The sequence below is a fragment of the Aquarana catesbeiana genome, linkage group LG06, assembly GCF_042186555.1.
Source record: "Aquarana catesbeiana isolate 2022-GZ linkage group LG06, ASM4218655v1, whole genome shotgun sequence".
NCBI classification, from domain to species: Eukaryota; Metazoa; Chordata; class Amphibia; order Anura; family Ranidae; genus Aquarana; species Aquarana catesbeiana.
In genome coordinates, this window is record NC_133329.1 from 358,407,709 (window position 1) to 358,427,662 (window position 19,954).

The 19,954-nt window shown below is 43.0% G+C and overlaps 1 protein-coding gene across 1 annotated transcript in view; it reads left to right on the forward strand.

The window, feature by feature from the left end:
• The first annotated feature begins 4,738 nt into the window (after positions 1 to 4,738).
• WDSUB1 (WD repeat, sterile alpha motif and U-box domain containing 1) overlaps positions 4,739 to 19,954 on the forward strand; it is a 66,812-nt gene continuing 51,596 nt past the window's right edge. The window contains exon 1 of the mRNA XM_073634103.1: positions 4,739 to 4,840. The gene's annotated coding sequence lies outside the window, so the exon portion shown is untranslated. The remainder of the gene's footprint in view (positions 4,841 to 19,954) is intronic.

Genomic DNA, 19,954 nt, shown 5'->3' on the forward strand with positions numbered 1-19,954 from the left:
GATCTATTAGGTACTTAATGCTGTCTGTGCCCCCATTAGGGAGATTGACCCTCTCTATTTGTCCTGTTTACCATTATCACTGAAAGTGAAAGTAAAAGAAAATCCCAAATTTTGGGTTGTCCCCAGAAATGTAATCGAGGGGAAATCTTCCAATAGGAAAAATGGTTCTGGTGACCTGGGGGTCCCAATGGATTCTCTTATTTTGCAGGGATTTTCTCTCACTTCCTGGTTGGCTATGAAACAGGAAGTGCAGGTAAATCTCCAAAATGGGACACAGATGGCAAAAAAAAATCTGACAGTGGGTATAACCCTCCCTAAGGCTACGTTTCCACTATTGCGAACCCAACGATTTAGAGTGCGACTTTGAGTGCAGCTTTGATCCAACTTTACACTCTCTGGATCAAAGTCGCATCAAAAGCCGCATCAAAGTAGTGCAGGTAACTTTTCAAAGTCGCCGATTTTCACAGTCGCACAGATGGAAACGGGTGCCATTGAAATCAATGGGCTGCGACTTGTCATGCGACTTTACGTGTCCAAAGTCACATGACAAGTCACACTAGTGGAAACAAAGTCTTAGTCTACCAAGAATGAAAAAAAAAAGTTTTGCCTATAGTTCTACTTTAAAATGTATTCACACATTTCCTATTTAAAAAAATTGAAAAAAAAAACACATTATTTCATATATAACTGTGCAATGCTTTGTACCAGAATTCTAATTTTAGTGTCATTTTAAATAGGACAAATTAGAGAATAAAATGTATACATTTTATGTACAGTAACACTATTTATTTTTAAACTAACACTACTAAAAAAAAAAGTGCATTTTGTTGCATTTTTTTGTCTAAGGATTGCAAAAAAAAAATTGTTGTGAGACAGTATGATAAAAAGAAAGCCTTGTTTCTCCTTAAAGCGGACCTTCAGTCATTTTTTTCAACTTTCCATCTATTAAATCTTCTGCTCTTGTTGTTTTACCTTTTGGATAGTAAAACATTTTGTTTTCTGCCAATAAATACCTTATACAGCCCACTTCCTGTTTCTTGTCTGGTCATTAGCCTAGGGTTATGACATCATGCACAGCTCTCTCACTCTCATGAGAGTTTGCCAGGAAGGAAGGAGGGATGAGTCAAAAGAGGACCAATGAGAGCTGCAGGGCTGAAGAGCTGCAGGTGTGCCTCTGTGTAAATTCAGGAAGTGAACAGGCAGCAGCTTCGGCTGCTCACAGTTAAAATGGTTGCAGCCAGACTCAATGGAGGGAGATTTTTGCAGCATATTTGGCAAGTACAGAATCACAGTATATATAAAATAAAATGCAAAGCGGTTGGAGGGAAGCTTCAGAACGGCAAAGATTTTTTTTTTTACAAATTATATGAGCAGACTGCAGTTCCTCTTTAACCACCTTAATACCCGACACTTTCACCCCCTTCCTGCCCAGGCCAATTTTTAGCTTTCAGTGCTGTCACACTTTGAATAACATTTGCGCGGTCATGCAACACTGTACCCAAAGGAAATCTTTATCTTTTTTTTGTAGACAAATAGAGCTTTCTTTTGGTGGTATTTATTCACCTCTGGGTTTTTTATTTTTTGCTAAACAAATGAAAAAAGGCAAAACATTTTGAAAAAAAAATAATCTTATTTTATGTTATAAAATTTTCTAAATAAGTAATTTTTCTCCTTAACCAATTCACCTACAAAAGCCCCCCCCCCCCCTCCTGATCAGGCCATTTAATGCAATACTGCGTTACTTTAACCACTTTGGTTTGAATCCCAACCACGACACTACCTGCCTGGAGTTTGCATGTTCTCCCTGTGCCTGCGTGGGTTTCTTCCGGGTACTCCGGTTTCCTCCCACACTCCAAAGACATGCTGGTAGGTTAATTGTCCCTAGTATGTATGAATGTGAGTTAGGGACCTTAGAGTGTAAGCTCATTGAGGGTAGGGACTGATGTGAATGTACAATGTATATGTAAAGCGCTTTCTTTTTGTGGCATTTGATCACCTCTGCAATTTTTATTTTTTGCGCTAGAAACATAGAATGACCGTCAATCTTTAAAAAAAAAAAAAAAAACATGTTTTACTTTCTGCTCTAAAACATATCCAATAAAAAAATGTAAAAAAATCCAGTTTCCTCTTCAATTTAGGCCAATATGTATTCTGCTACATATTATTGGTAAACAAAATCCCAATAAGTTTATATTGACTGGTTTGCGCAAAAGTTATAGTGTCTACAAACTTTGGGATATTTTTATTCATTTATTTTTTTACTAGTAATGTGACTTATTGTGGGACTGCGATATTGCGGCAGACAAATCGGACACTTAACTGAAATTTTTTGGGGACCAGCAACACCAACACAATGATCGGTGCTAAAAATATGCACTGTCACTGTACTAATGACACTGGCAGGGAAGGGGTTAACATCTGGGGAAATCAAAGGGTTAAACATGTGCCTAGGGAATGCTTACTAACTGTGGGGGAGGTGCTTTTACTACTTGGATTTGGTGTTCCTGCTTCACAGAATCCATGTCTTCTGTACTCACAGAGTGACAGTCTGCCTTGTTTACATAGGGAGACTGTCATTCTGTCAGTGCTGAATGATCGGCAGGTCTCGATGGACATTGGGTCCACTGATCAGCTCCCGCTATGAAAAATCACATTGCTGGCGGTGTGCGCTCGTGCCCAAAACCCGGGAGTACAGAATCGCATATATATAAAAATGTATATGATTCTGCGCAGAACGGCCGCCCTGCTATGGGGCGGTCATATAGCGCTTAACTGATGCGTGCTGGTGAGGCTGCACTGATGGGCACAGATGGCAGCACTTATGGGCACTGTTGGGGCTGCACTGATAATCAGGACCAGGGCCGTCTTTAACACAGGGCAAAAGGGGCAGCTGCCCCGGGCCCAGTCACTGTTGTGGGGCCCAGGGCAGCTTCCTCTTGAGTACACACAAATAGTTGATAAGTGGATTTAGTAGGGCCCAAGAAAATGTTTGCCCATGGTCCAATCAATATTAAAGATGGCTCTGATCAGGACACTAATGATCAGTGCCCTGATTATCAGTGTAAATGTCCGCTGTGTGGATTTGGCAGTTACCGACTCTCCTCTCCTCACACACTGTCAGTGTGAGGAGAGGATTGCTGATAATGGGCAAATTCTGTTTACACTGTGATCAGGTGTGATTGGACACAGCTGGTCACATGGTAAAGAGCTGCTGTGATTGGCTCTTTACCCCGAAGGACACAGTGATCAAAGATGCCTGACAATGTGCGCCATCATGGGAGGATGTCAATAGATGCCCTCCAGGCTCTGTGGGCCTGCGCTGTAGCCATCATTTGGCTATAGCACGGGAGGGAAGAGGTTAAACCCCCCAATATATATATTACTTTGTTATCTCTAGCAATTACAAAGTTATTGCTGAATAAACAGGTGCATGGCAGAAATGTAAAAATGGCTCTGCTCCATAGGGGGTGAGAGGTGAAGTGGTTAAAGAAGTAGTTACTATATATATATGTGTACCTACAGATAAGCTGGCTGCAGTGACGGGACAAGGTCATCTGGTGCCCAGGGCAAAGATGCCAAAATCTGGCGCCCCCACCCTGTTCATGATGTGAAAGTTTAGGGGATCCTACACCTAGCAATCATTTGCTTGTCAAAATGACCGTGCAGATCCTGATCTGTCAGTCAGGTTTTGCATTGACGTGGAAGTGCTTACTTTTAATAGTGGGCACATGCTTATGTTGTCTCTTTAAAATGGTAAAAGTCTGTTATTTACAACAATTTGTGAGGGTAGATCCACACCAGGTGCACCTCCTCACTCCCAGCGCTGGGCTGACAGGAGTAGTGATGTGGCTGTCACTACTCCTGTCAGCCTTGTAACAGAAGGAAGGTGCCCCCATCTCTACAGTAAACCCTTGGGCCCAGGGCAGCTGTCCCTCCTGCCCACCCCTTGTCCCAGCCCTGGCTGGATGTACTGTGAATATCTTCTAAGCGTGCGCAGTTTAGGGGATATTCCCATTGGCTGCAGATGGTGATATCACTGAATCAGGCGCAGTAGCTCCGCCCTTAGTGTGAATGCAGAGAGCAGCATTCTAATGGCCGGAGAGTGGGAACCCAGAAGAGCAGGTGAAGGTGGAAGCGCAGGGGGCGGTGACACGCCATATATGGTAGTATCATAGATCCCAACTGTCCCTGATTTGGAGCAATGTCCCTCTGTCCCTCTTTCCTCCTCATTTGTCCCTCATTTTGGTGTGATCCATATAGATGTTTTAAAAATGCACTTTTTATCTATCAAAAAGTGTTTTCCAGCACTAAACCTTTGATCGGATTTTTTAAATTGCTGCATTTGTAAATTCCAAAAGCCAATATAAAGGAAATATAGTGGTAAAAAAGCAATTGTGGGTTTAACCAATCTTGGTTTTTTTTTGTACAATTCTCCTTCAAGGGGGCGTGGCAGAGGGTGTGTCCTATGCCTGCATACTTTTGCTGATAGGTGTCCCTCATTCCCATCTAAAAAAGTTGGGAGGTATGGAGATATGGTAGTGTGCAGTGCACAGTAGTAGCACATTATTACATAAACCTGTAAGGGGCTATAATCAGGAGAGTTTCCTATTGCTGTGTCTGTGTACTTTCTCACTCTGTAGCAATAATGGAACTTTACTGTCAGTAATGAGCGGATCCCCTACAAAGGTGAATAGCAGTCACATGACAGCTCGGTCACCCGGCCCCTCCCACCTCTCTCATTACAAGCAAAGATGGAGAGATAGGCGGAGTGACGTCACCTGCGTCTCCTCGGTGATTCGCTCCAGTCCCGCCCCCTGCCGGCCAGCCACCGCACAGTCAGGTAAGCGCGCTGTGTGAATGGGGGGGATCCGGACTGTCCCACCATTCAGGCAGCGCGGGGGGAGATTGACCCTTTCCGGACTCCATATTAGGAACACACAGCGAATATCTCACGGCGGTCTCCGGTAGTCGGCGCTTTGCAGCTGCTCGTATGCTTTTCCTGCTTTTGCATAGGCCTTATATTTGGGGGGGAAAAAAAACGAGGTTGCTATGTGAGCACCCCTATAATGAGCGTGCAGATGTCAGAATCCGGGGTGAGCATGGTGTCGGGGTGTGGGGGGGTGGAGGGGACTTGTAGTGCTGTGTGATTGGGTCCCTGACTTCCCTCCCATCTCTCTATGGCAGTGTCTGTGACCTCTACTCCTCTATAGAAACTTTTCATTAACCACTTACTGACCAGACACTTTTTATTTACAAATTAAAATTAGTATTTTTTTTTTTTTGCTAGAAAATTACTTAGAACCCCCAAACATATATATATATATATAAATTTTATTTTTTTTTAAGCAAAGACCCTACAGAATGAAATGGCGATCGTTGTCACACGATATTTATGCAGCAGTTTTGCAAACACAATTTTTTTTTTTGGAATGAATACACTTGAATGAATAAAAAAAAAAATAAAATAAAAAAAACCCCACAATATATACCCCTTTTTTTTTTTTTTTCATTTTATAAACTATAAAAGATGATGATTTGCTGAGTAAATAGATACCTAACATGTCACGCTTTAAAATGTGTTCACACTCGTGGAATGGCAACAAACTGTCGTACTTAAAAATCCATAGGCAATGCTTTAAACGCATTTACAGGTTATTTGTTTAAAGTTACAGAGCAGGTCTAGGATCATTTCTCTCGCTATGACGATCGCGGTGATAACTCACATGTATGGCGCGAATAACATTTACATATGCGTGCGTGACTTACGTATGTGTTCCCTTCTGTGCACAAGCTCAGAGGGATGGGGGCGCTTTAAATTTATTTTAGTTGTTGTTTTTTTTGTTTTTTTTTATCACTTTTATTCCTATTACAAGAAATGTAAACATCCCCTGTAATAGAAATAAGGATGACAGGTCCTCTTTATGGAGAGATCTGGGGTCAAAAAGACCCCAAATCTCTTCTTTACCTTTTTAAAAGCAAAAGATACAAAAAAAATGTAATCTTTTGCTTTAAAAAAAAAAAAAAATTGTTTACTTCCAGTCTGGACCAGAAGTGAAGTCATGACGTCCCTTCAGTCCTCCAAGGCCATAGAGGATCTACTCTTTCACAGTGGTGGCAAACAATGCATGCCCCCCCCCCCCCCCCCCGGTCGATTTGGTTGGTCTGTGCACTTACCCCGTCCATGGCGGGCAATCACGGGCATCTTCCCCTGCTCTCCTCCGCAGGCATCACAAGCAGCGTCTCCTCCCTCCTCGGGAGCCAATCAGAATGCTTTTCCTTACGGCCAATCGGGAAACAGGTCTTAATTGGCGGAGAGGAGATTCAGTGTGAGAATAATGAATATTCATTCGCTGTTCTCACACACCTGGGTGGGCTCCGAGCGCATTCTAAGCATCACCCTTGCCCACCCTATATTGAAGCCTATTAAAGCCTCTGGCTCTAATTGGTGCTTCAAAAAAACACTCACCCCGCATTGGAATCCATACGTCCTGAAAGGGGCCGGACACATGGATGGGCCTCCCCTGCTCTTTTATCACCTCTGGGACTTCTATCAATTTATCGCTACCCATCAGATTGTGTAACGGAAGTGACGTTCCGACCTAAATATACTTCTTGTGCGATGCGTTTCACGGCGCTATGTGCTCCACACACTTTATGATCTGATGGGTAGTGGTTTCTGATAGAACACCACCCCTCCTACATTGAAGAAACTCCTTTCACAGGGGACACTCTCACCCCCTAGTGGTGGTTTTAGGTCCTCACTGGAATGGACACCATACAATACACGCTGAAAAACCGCACCATGCTTCACTCCAAAAAAAGATTATGGGGCTTCTTTGGTGCGTATGTCACGTGTAGCGCGGCCTTATGCAAGTGAATAGATTGTCCTATGCGTGACGGCCGGACACCCTTCAAAAAACACGAGCGGGGATGCGAGTTCCCACTACGCTCAAGTGTGAGTCCAACCTCGGCTCCATTCTCACCTGAGTGGTTTTTGGAGCGCGCAACTTGAAGTTCCAAAACGTTCATGGAGGAAAAAAAATCAATAGATCTGTACAGTGGTGGTTCACATCTCCACTCCACAACGCCTGGAGCTCAATAAGGTTTTAGCACTATTTTTGTAGCTAGATTTAAGCAGATTGGTGCATTTTGGGGCATTTTGAGTCCCACAGAATTGCAGTGGTGTGTGCAAAAATGTGCAATACGCATGATTTTAACCACTTGATATACAATCATGTATAGGTACGTCGTGCTAAGTGGTTATATCAGGACTGTGGTTGCAGCTGTCAGCCATAACCCCGGTATTAACATTTTCAGCTGGCAATTCCCTGGCCTCTAAAAGTGATCTGAGTGGTTGATTAGCTGCTGGATCACTTTTACAAGCAGTGGGAAGGGTCGCGTTCCTCCTCGCCAGTGCGGTTTTCTTGTTTCTCGTGCTTACCTGTCTCACCGGGGAGCCCGGGATCCGATCCGCTGGTTGATGAGGCTTGCCATAGAGTTGATCGGGGATTGAAATGTCGGGGATCATCACTATGGTCTAGGAGACTGGAAGCGACAAGCATTTCGTCACTTCTGGTTATGGAGAATTGGGGGAGTGGGGGGCATGAAATCAATGTTGTGTGTTTTCTTGTTTTTTTTTCTTTTAATCTGATGCTTGAGATCTGGAGTCATCTTTATGTCTCCATAAAGAGGACCTGTCATGCTTTATTGCTATCACAAGGGATGTTTATGTTTCTTGTGAAAAAAAAAAAAGGAAGAGACCGTGTAAAAATATATTTTTTGAGAATAAAATAAGTAATGAAAAAAAAAAGTTTAACCCCTTGGCGCCGGCGCCTCCCAGCATTCTAAACCACTGGGAGGTGTTTTAGGATGCTGGGAGGCGGGGGGGTTCATAAACATGTGACCGCCGTGATTGGCTTTCACGGCGGTCACATGATCGGAAAGCTCTCGATCGCAAGTTAGCCACTGGTAACTGTGCCAGGATCGTGCAGGGCACCTCCTCTTGGCACAGCTGTATTTACATGAATTCACGCAAAAATGTGGGTGCCCAGGCCCACACACCGAGAAGCCGTATATATGCGTGCGGCCGGCGCCAAGGGGATAAAGCACCCCTGTCCCCGCTCACAGAGGCGAACGCATATGTAAACGGTGTTCACACCACACATGTGAGGTATCGCCACAAATGTTCTAGTGAGAGCTATAATTCTAGAGATAGACCTCCTGTGTAACTCTAAACTGGTAACCTGAAAAAAAATTAAGATTTTTAAGTATCATAATTTGTTGCCATTCCACGAGCGTGACATATTGGGTATCTATTTACTCGGCATAACATCATCTCCATTGTGATTTTTTTGCATTAAAATTCAAGTGTATTTTTTCCCAAACAAATTGAGTTTGAAAATTGCGACATAAAAAATTGCAATGACCTCCATCTTATTCCCTAGGGCCTCTCTTAAAAAAAAAAAAAAATGTTTTTTATATAATATATATATATATATATATATATATATATATATATATATATATATATATATATATATATATAACATACAGGTGTGAACGAGCACATGACCCTTTTTGCGTGTTCCCGTGTGTTGCGTGTAGGGCAGCTCGTTCATTTCAATGAGTCACGCTGACTCTTTTCCAAAAACATACTGAACGGCGTGGTGCTGCAGATGCGTGGGGGTGCCAATAACAATTAATGGCACTGCTGTGCATCTGCTAAAGGGCAGCTCACTTCTGTGCATGTTGGGAAAGCAGCAACATTTTGCGTGTGTTCCTGACACGCATAGATGTGAACTTAGCCTTCTGCAAAGTTTTGGGGGTTTTATGTAATCTTCAGGCCTAAAATGATTGCAAAAACAGCTCTGGCAGCAAAAGGGTAAAGGCACCTACCACCAGAAAACTGTTGTAAATTCTTTACTGAATTTCCAAGTATATGAGTATTATTGTTTTTGCATGATTGTAAGCTCTACGAGCAAGGCCCTCCCCTCCCTTCTGTATTGTAATTGTACTGCCCCCCCCCCCCCATAGTAAAGCTCTGCGCAAACTGTTGGCGCTCTATAAATCCTGTATAACACTATACCTGATAATGTGTGGCTGTCTAGCCAAAAGCCCTGAGGATGCTGCTGGGTGCCGCCATGTTGGATGTGAAGTCAGCAGACTCTCAAGTGACATTCTATAGCAGGTTTTCTCAACCGGGTTTCCACTGGAGGTCATGACTGCTATTTATTTAAATCTGCCTACCAGTGGCTTTAATATGATAAATAAGTGGCACATTGGGCCTTTCACACAGCCGTCCTCTGTTCCACCATCAGGTGAGATCCATGAACAGATCTCCTGCAGAATCCGAGCCAAACAGTATGAATGTCACTTTCTGTTAAAGCGGGACTAAACCAATTGATTAAAAAAAACTGTTACATTCCCGGCATGCCAGAAATTCTAACTGTCACAAGTGCTTTTACTCTCAACCAAACTGTCAAACCATCAAATGTCTGGAGTCATCACTGATCACATGTGCAGCACCATGGCAGTTGCAGATTAAATAGAAGCCAAGATGGCAGCTTCCTTGGCTGAAATGGATAGGAGGGTTTAGTTCTATTCCTTATTTTCCACCCAGACCTTAACCACCTCCAATACAGGGCATTTTCACCCCTTCCTGCCCAGGGCAATTTTCAGTTTTCAGCGCTGTAACATTTTGAATGACAATTGTGCGGTCATGCAACACTTACATAGTTACATAGTAGGCGAGGTTGAAAAAAAGACACAAGTCCATCAAGTCCAACCTATGTGTGTGATTATATGTCAGTATTACATTGTATATCCCTGTATGTTGCGGTCGTTCAGGTGCTTATCTAATAGTTTCTTGAAACCCTGCTATTCCCCACTTTAACCCATATTAGGTATATGGTCAGGCAGATGTAAACAGATGTGTGTCTATTACATCATATCACCTTAGATCTGTCACATTTAGGTCAGAAAAAATGGAAAAAGATGCCTTCTTCACACGTATGCACTAAGCATATGACCATGGAGGTCAGTGTTTACTCGCATGCCACTGCTGCCAATCTGACATCCATGTGAGGTGCGGGTGCTTATCTCTGAACTTACAGAATCTACGACTGCGAAACGCACCTGCACCAAAATGGATGTCAGATTGGAAGCAACACCTGTGTCCGTCCAACTGCTGCGTCCTCATTGACACCAGTGGGATGCCAGCACAGGGATGCATGGAACACCGGTACACCCCATGTGGGTGGGAAGTGCCCTCCATGGGCGTACACTTTCATACATCCTGTGTGAATGAGGCCTCACAAGGAACTCCTGTTTTCATCCACCTGGAAAAATGGTCAGGTGAGTCACCCATTGGATGGCTGGATGCATGCAGTGATTGTACCTCTGTGCGGTGTCATGTGGAAAATATTCACCTCTAGACACATTGATGTCATACATTGGGCAAAGTGCAATTATCTGATTGCGCTGAGCAATACGGAAAACTCTGGAGTAGCTTCCTGGTGAGCCATTCAGGGAGATTATACAGTATACAATACAGGTACGCAGTTCATCATTGCATTTATCGGTTTGTAATGTTATCATTATTGCCGTGCGTACTGGGCTGAGAGGTCTGACTAGAACTACCCTGGCACATAAAGTATGCCCTTCCTTGTTTTTGTGACTGAAGCTGCCCATACATTATACAATCTGATTGTACAATCTCCTTTAGCTCTACCATAAACCAGGGTGGACTTGATTTAAATCAAGTCAATTTAAATCACTAGTAAAAAGGCTTCATTTAAATCATAGTTTTTTTAAAGAGTAACTGTCATCTCTGTCCCTCGGCAGCTCCTTCTCTGACCCGCTGTTGACTCACCGACAGTCCCATTCACTTTAACAGGATGGCTGGTGATGGGGCAGTGACACAACAAGATGAGGGACGTGGCGGCAGCAGGTGATTGGATGCCCGCTAACATTCTTGCTGGTAGTTAAACTACTTTCACACTGGGGCGGGCAGGCGTCGGCGGTAAAGCGGGGCTATTTTTAGCCCCGCTTTGCCGTTTTAGCGGCGCTATTTGGCCGCTAGCGGGTAGGTTTTAACCCCTGCTAGAGACCGAAAAAGGGTTTAAAACGCCCGCAAAGCACCGCTGCAGCGGCATTATGCCAGCGGTTTGGTAGCGCTGCCCCATTGTTTTCAATGGGCAGGGGTGCTTTTGGAGCAATGTATACAACGCTCCTACAGCGCTGCAAAGATGCGGCTTGCAGGACTTTTTTTTTACCATCCTGCAAGAGAACCACTCCAGTGTGAAAGCCCTCGGGCTGGAGAGAGAGGAGCAGCTCTTTACAGGCGCAATGCAGGCGCTATTTTTAGCGCTGTATCGCCTGTAAAGCGCCTCAGTGTGAAAGTAGCTTTAGAATCATTAATTATTGCAAACAATAGGTGGTTTCCTATTTAGAATAATAAGCTGTCAGGTTAGTAAAACAGCGATATCAGAACCGATTTTAGGTTAATAGGTCAATCGCACATAGTTGGAGAACTACTCTTTTTTTTTTTTGTTTTAGGCCTCTTTCACTTTACCGCAATTTCAGGGAATGCCTGTGTAACTCGCATCAAAGTCAGACCAAAGTAGTACAGGGACTACTTTGAAGTCGGTGCCACTTGAAGTCGCACAGATATGAACGGTACTCATTGGAAATCATGGCGTAAGGCTTGTCGTGGGACTTTGCAGTCCCAAGTCGCAGGACAAGTCGCACACGTGTGAAAGGGGCCTTAATTAAAACAATTACATTTCCAGTACAAGTTATTTCAGCTTGCAGAGCTTGGATTCATTGAATGAGTTTAACAAAAATGTAAATATTGCAGAATATACAGCCTCATGCTACATAACTAAGCTCCATTTCATGCTGAATAAACGAAATTATTAATGTGTCTTAAATAGAAAACTATCTTTTAGATAGATTTTTACTCCAAAAGCATTTTATTTAAATAAATTTGATGTAAAAATAAATAAAATGATTTAAATCAAAAAAATATTGCTTTTTATACACCCTGCCATAAACTGTAGTGTAAGGACATGCCTGATTTGATAATAATTGAATTTGGTGGTGTAGCTTTGTCCTCATATTATATAGTTTTGGTCAGTTTAAAGGAGACTGTACAATCTAATTGTATACTGTATGGTCAGGTTAAAGCTGGTCATACGCTATTATTATTATTATTATTATTATTATTTAGGTTTTATATGGCCAACAGTGTGCGCAGCATTTTACAACATGACAGCAGACAGTACAGTTACAATACAGTTCAATACAGGAGGAATCAGAGGGGCCTGCTTGTTAGAACATACCACCTAATGTCGCGTACACACAAGCGGACTTTCCGGCAGACTTGGTCCGGTGGACCGGACTCCGTCGGACAATTCGATCGTGTGTGGGCTCCAGCGGACTTTTTTTTCCCCCAAAAGTCAGACGGACCTAGAAATAAAACATGTTTCAAATCTTTCCGACGGACTCGAGTCCGGTTGAAAAATCCGCTCGTCTGTATGCTAGTCCGACGGGCTAAAACCGATGCTAGGGCAGCTTTTGGCTACTGGCTATGAACTTCCTTATTTTAGTCCGGTTGTACGTCATCATGTACGAATCCGTCTGAACTTTGGTGTGATCGTGTGTGTCCAAGTCCGTTCGTTTGAAAGTCCGTCAGAAAGACTGTCGGACCTAGTACGTCAAAAAGTCCGCTCGTGTGTACACGGCATAATACTCTGTACAAATCAGATTGCATAATCTGTCCTTTAAACAGGGGGCGGTCTGAAGTCTGCTGACATCACGGATATCAGTCCAGGCACCACATCATCCCGACAATGGAGTCTGGATCCGCCAGGTGTTAGGACTGACACCCATCTCAGTGAGCCGCTGAGAGCCTGAGATGGCGGCGCCGCCCCTCCACAGCTCAGCGCTCCAATGAGTGAGGAGGGAGAAGAGCGGAGAGCTGTGACTGACAGTCTGCAGCTCTCTACTTGAGGAACTGTCAGAACCGAGCAATCGGCGGTGTTCGATCGCCCGGTTCTCAGTGCCGAGGGGCCAGGGGACAGATGCAGCATCGGACCAATGCTGAATCCACCGAGGTAAGTATGATGGAGGAAAAAAAAATTGAACCCATACTTCTCTTTTAATGGAAGACTCACCAGGTAGTATTTTAATCTTTTTTGCTGCCACTGATGTGGCACAATATGTGGAACGTTTGTAAATCTGACAAGCCAACTGTTGGCTGTCAGATGGAAACGATCAAGCTGATTTATGGCGGCCCAATTGCTTCAACGAAGCCCCAGTGTGTTCGCCCCCTTGCACGCACCTCCTGCCATGTTTCCTGGGCTACATTGTCCAACCTCCAGACCTGGGACCAACATGGTGGGTGCCGCTAGGTAGAGGAGCGCAAAACCAGCAAAGGTGCATTTGCTGATCTGCCCTACCTAGTAAGAAACGGGTTCATCTGTTACTTTCCCTGGCTGCAGTTGCCAGGAAAGAAACTAATGGATACTTTGAAAAAACCATACACTTGGACCCCTCTCACAGAAAATTTGAGCCCACCCCATCATACCCACACAAACAAATGTAAACACATGTCCAGGACACCTATGTATGAAAACATTGATTGTGCTACATGTGTTACACATCGCTACACATGCCAATAAGGCCATTATTCATGGTTAACTCTAAACTGGTGATCTGTAGGGGCTTTTCAAGCCTATGGAAAAGGAACCACTTTCTGCCCGTGCTATAGCCGAAAGAAGGATACAACGCGGGCTTCCAGTGGGGGAAGGGCATCCATAGAAGTCCTCACGGGATCGCGGTGCGCTCTGTGATCGTTGTGTCCTTCGGACTTGGCTGATCGGGGTAAAGGGCCAATCACCGAGGCCCTTTACCACGTGATGAGCTGTCAGCCAATAACAACTGATCACAGAAGTTGGTTATCGCCTTTTTTTTCTTTTCACGCTCATAGTGTGAGAGCCGGTAGAAGAAAGCCGGTAACCGGCTTCTGTTATGGGGACATCGGTCCCAACATTTACCACCAATGCTGCCAATCAGTGACCACCAGTCTCACCTATCAGTGCCCATCATTACTGATAATCAGTTCCCACCAGTGCCACCCATCAGTGCCCACCAGTACTGCTAATCAGTGCCCATTAGTGCTGCCAATCAGTGCCACCTACCAGTGTTCATCAGTGCTGCCTATTGGTGCCCTTCAGTGCTGCCTATTAATGCCACCTATCAGTGCCCATCTGTGCAGCCTCATCAGCACACATTTTTTCTTTTTCAAAATGAATGTTTTTATTTCTTTAGCAAAAAATAAAAGACCCAGTGGTGATTAAATACTACCAATAGAAAGCTCTATTTGTGTGAAAAAAAAAAAAATTATAAAAAATGTGTTCTGGTACAATGTTGCATGACCGCGCAATTGAAATCATTCAAAGTGTGACAGCGCTGAAAGCTGAAAATATTTCTCTGGGCAGGAGGGGGGTGAAAGTGCCCAGTAGGCAAGTGGTTAAGGGTACCGAAGTTTGTCACCATTTCACAAGCATGCTTAATTTTAATACTTGACATGCTGGGGGTCTTTTTACTTCCATTCTGGATCGCTTTTCAGAGAGTACCGCATGTGCTTACAAGGCCTTCTAGATGGAGTCGCTTTTGTAAGCTCCTGTGTGGTTAGGTTTTGTTAAAGATCTGCTGCGGAGCCATTCTCTTCCTTTGTTTTAGTGCACTTCATTGAATTATCTTTGCTTTTTCTATTCTAATTATATTTGATAAAAATTGGCATTATCTGTCTAGCAGCAGGAAAATGAAGCTTGGGACCCATAACATAACATTCCAACATGCCACTCTTCACCATTATAAGTTGGGTTTCTTTGTAGGTGACATAGTGACTTTGCCGCATACTTTGTGAACTTTGCTAATCCCCCATGAATTTATTATAAGATGCTAAGTGATAATTCCCATAGAAATTAACATTTCTGGTATAAATAACCCTGTAATTAATGTGCATTCAGGCAATCCAGCCTCATTTGCATAGACACTGGTGGATACTGTCAATAGGTTTGTCTCCTTTGTGGAAAGCAGTAATGACAGGATTGTCCTTTACTGCTGGGAAAACATTACCCAGATTCCTCTTCTATCATTTTTCTACAACTGTTTCTGCTGATATGAAAAAATCTTTCTTTATACCTGCTACAAAAAAGAGTACAGTGCCAGCAGCTTAAAGTAGTATTAACCACTTGCTTACCGGGCACTTAAACCCCCCTTCTGCCCAGACCAATTTTCAGCTTTCAGCGCTGACGCACTTTGAATGGCAATTGCGCGGTCGTACACTGTACCCAAATTACATTTTTATAATTTTTTTTCACACAAATAAAGCTTTCTTTTGGTGGTATTTAATCACAGCTGGGGTTTTTATTATTTGCTAAATAAACAAAAAAAGATGGAAAAAGTTGAAAAAAAAAATCATGTTTCGTAGTTTGTTATAAAATTTTGCAAACAGGTAATTTTTCTCCTTCATTGATATGCGCTGATGGGGCTGCACTGGTGGGGACAGATAAGGCGGTACTGATGGGCACAGATAAGGTGGAACTGGTAGGTGACACTGATGGGCAGCACTGTTGAGGCACTGATTGGTCCCCCTATTAGGTGGCACAGTGGGCACTGATGGGTGGCGCTGGTGGGCACTGGTAGGTGGCGCTGTTGGCACTGGCAGGTGGCACAGGTGGGCACAGATGAGCTGGTGGGAGCTCTTTTTGATCGGGACAGGTGTCCCTCTGAGAGCCTCCGGTGATCAGCTTTTTTTTTTCTCCTCACGCTATCGGCGCGAGGAGAAAAAATAGTTTAAAAAAAACTATTAGATAAGCACCTGAACGACCACAACATACAGGGATATACAATGTAATACTGACACATAATCACACACATGGGTTGGATTTGATGGACTTGTGTCTTTTTTCAACCTCACCTACTATGTAACTGTTGCTGACCAGATGGCTTCTGGATCCTCTTCTGCTATAGCAGGGCCTAGTTCCTCAGCCCATTTTGTTTGGTGTAGAGTGGTGGTTTTAGTATAGGCCTATTAAGGGAAGCTTGAGAAGATCAGGCCTGGGAACACTACAAGATCCTTATTACCTAACTAAAATGCCTCGTTTATGGGCCTCCAATATTGGAATGAAAATATTTTCATATAAGCACAATGAAGACAGTTTTTCTATTCGGTTAAGGTAATGGCAGATACCTTGTGAGGTTTACTTGTGGGATTAGCCCTGAATTAAACAGAAATGCAAGAGGGAAGGGAAATATAAGCATCAAGCAGGCATCGTGTAGCACAATTTATAAAAAAAAAAAAAAGATATAAACAGTAATGGCACTCACAAGCGCGTGTGGTGGGGGATGATGACAGTTCGCAGTGGATGGGAAGTCCAAGTGTGAATCGGCTGATGAAGGAAGCGTGGCTTGCTTCTGAAATGCGTTCCCATTGGCTGTCACGACAGCCGGACTGACAGCTCAACTCTACACTCCCGCTGGAGATGCATACTTTGGACGTATATCCGAAACGCCAGACAGACCATCCCGGCTATACAGAGCAGCTTGACGCCTTCTCCCTCTGGAAGGATCTCAGGCTGATCTCGCTCCCTCTATACAGCTTGCCTTCTTCCTATAACGGATAAAGACCATAGCTCCCGGTTTACACTTGGACTTCCTATCCACTGCGAACTGTCATCATCCCCCACCACACCCGCTTGTGAGTGCTATTGCTGTTTATATCGTTTTTTTATCTTTTAAGAATTTGTGCTACACGATGCCTGCTTGGCGCTTTTTTTCCCTTCCGTCTTGCATTTCAGATTGTGGATTCCCGGACCACTTCTAAAGGCAGCCTTGCAAGCATCTATGGTGTTAGCCAGTCTTTTTATTATTGAAATGTATTCCTATACCTCCGGGAATAAGATTTTTTTTTTTTTTTTTTTTTGGCTATTTGTTTTAATTAGTTGCTTAATTATATCCTATGACCACAGGATTGGTACAGAGATAGCGCTGTAGTGTATTGTGTTTGGACTGAATTGAACTGAGCCCTCACTCCCCTTCCATAGATGTAATCTTTCCTCGATTTGGTGGTTGCAGCATTTAGTGTTTATTTACATCCAGTGCTGCAGTTCACATTGTCCTTTCCACACCTTTGTGTTAAAGCCCCCCTAGACTTTAAGCCCTCATGCACACAGGCTGTTAAAAAACGTTATGAAAACGCCAGTATCTTTGCAGTGATTTTTTTTAACTTTTTTCAGCGTTTTTCAGCGTTTTTGCAATAGCGTTTTTTAGCGTTTTTGAGCGTTTTTCCGTGTTAGCGTTTTTGAGCGTTTTTTTTTTTTTTTTTTTTTTTTTCAAATTTTTTTTTTTTTTTTTTTCAATGGATCAAAAACGCTAAAAAACGTTGGTGAATGACGTTTTTGAGCGTTTTTGAGCATTTTTCAGCGTTAGAGCGTTTTTAGAGCTGAAAAACGTCTCTCAGAACCCACTGGTCCTGGTTTTTTTTTACAGCTTAAAAACGCCTATGCCACTTGCAACTCAAAAACGCCTAGGTGGGCATGAAGCCATAGACTAACATAGACAGGCCTTTTTAAGCTGCAAAAAAAGCTCAAAAAAGCAGCTGTAAAAACGTCCGTGTGCATGAGGACTAAAGGTGCCGTGTCCTGAGGCTGGAGAAGGATGGAGATTGTGGGAAGTCTAGGGGCCAAGTAAGGCTTACAGCTCTGGATGTATACAAACACCAGAGGCTGCAGCCCTCAGATTGAGCTATTGTTCTGGGGGGGAGAAGGTGGGTTTGTTTAGGCAAAGGGGGCAAAAAGGATAAGTGCACTTTGGTTTTAATAAACATTTATCCTTTAAAGGAGAAGTACAGCCAAAGCTTGTCTCCGTACTTCTGTGGATCACAGGAGTGCAGTTTGTTTTGCACTCCTGTGACCCGTTTTCAGCAGACAGCGGGCTGAATACAAAAAAGAAGGGTCCGAAAAGGTGACCTAAAATTGGACTTTAACGGCACAGTAAACAATAGGGATATAGAAAAGTTATATTTATTAATATTATTGGAACAATAATAATTGTATAATTGGAAATTAATATTTATTGGAACATAGAAACATGCATAGTAAATAGTAAAAAAACCACAAAAATGAGAATTAAAAAACCGTATACATAAAAATATATATAGTATATAATGTGAGCCCTAGTGCATCAATGCGTTTCGCTGTTAAGCTTCTTCAGGACACATTCGGGATTCGTTGGTTGCAAGAAAAAGGAAAACGGGTCTCACTATCTTGCAGGAAAGTCAGTCTTGTTCATCATTTAGTTGAAGAAAAATTATCCAATATAGGAAAAGAGTTGGCTCACAGGAAGTGAACAATTCTCAAGGATTTGTAGGAACCAGCTGCTGGCTCATAAATATCCTTGTATTATAGCCTCGGACAGGGGGTGGTGCATACAAATAACAACAAGGAACAGACGATGAGCATATATAGGCTGTCGCAGTGTGGATAGATGCAATCTTCCAATCCAGGATATCCAATAAACAGACAAATTCAGCTAAATTTAGCTGAATTTGTTTAGCTGAATTTGTCTGTTTATTGGACTAAACCTATTTTCTGACATTTGTTGGTTTCAAGTTAAAATCATTTTTTTTTGAAAAAATTACTTGAATTAAAAAAAAAAAAAACTAACCAGTAAAGTTAGCCCATTTTTTTTTTTTTTTTATAATCGTTATCTTTTTATTCTAAGCAAAAAAATCGTGATTCTCATTTTGACCAGAATCATGCAGCTCTACCATTTATCATTTTCCTTCCACTTCACAATTACAGTATGTGGCACTTTGTGTTGGTTTATCACATAAAATCCCAATAAAATACATTTATGTTTTTGGCTGTAACATGACAAAATGTGGAAAATTCCAAGGGGTATGAATACTTTTTCAAGACAATGTAAATCTGCAAAAAAAGACAAACCCATACTTCTTTTAAGTGGAATGTTTACTTTTAGAAACTTGCAATTGCTTACAGGTTCACTTTAATGTACAGTAAACTAAAAAAGATGTCAGTTTTGGTTTGAAATGAAAATTGCAGCTTCCTCATTGAGCTGATCATCTGCTTCAAGGAAATCTGTCTTCAGAGAAACACGAAGGCTGCCATTGCTGACCTGTCCTGAAAATACTAGTTACCTGGCTTCCTGCAGATTCCTACTGTAATACTTGAAATCACTGACCTGAAAAGTTTATGCTGATAAGCAGGGCTTTTTGTCTTCAGGGAATAGGTGCAGGTACTCCTCCCTCCTTCCGAATCACCCTTTGGTTCTACCCCTACCCACCTTCCAATACCATCCCTTTTAGCGAATGCAGAACCAAATAATAGACCCCCAGCAACAATAGATCCAACCAGCAACAATAGAGCTGCTACAAAAAAATACCCCCCACCCCAGCAATAATAGACCCCCACTAACGACAATAGATCTCCCAGCAGCCATTAACAATAGACCCCCCCCCCCCCCTCCTCAACAGTAGATCCCTCCCAGCAACTATTAACCCTCCTCCAGCAACAATAGATCCTCCACAACACTAGATCCCCCCCCCCACAACACTAGATCTCCCCCCCCCCTACAACACTAGATCCCCCCAGTGACTATAGATCCCCCAGCAGCCAGTATCAGTAGAAACTCCAGCACTCTCTAGTCTAGTACCCCTTGCCATTACATAAATTCTGTGCTGAAACTGCACCCCCCCCCCCACGTTCCCACTGGAAAAAAGCCCTGCTGATAAGGATATCTGAGACTTCACTGACTTTCCTGATCTGCATTCTTCTTCTAAATAATTAACTAAGAAGGTATTACAGCCACAGACAGCAAAGTAACTAGCATTTTCAGAAGTACGTCAGCAATGGTGGCCCCCGTA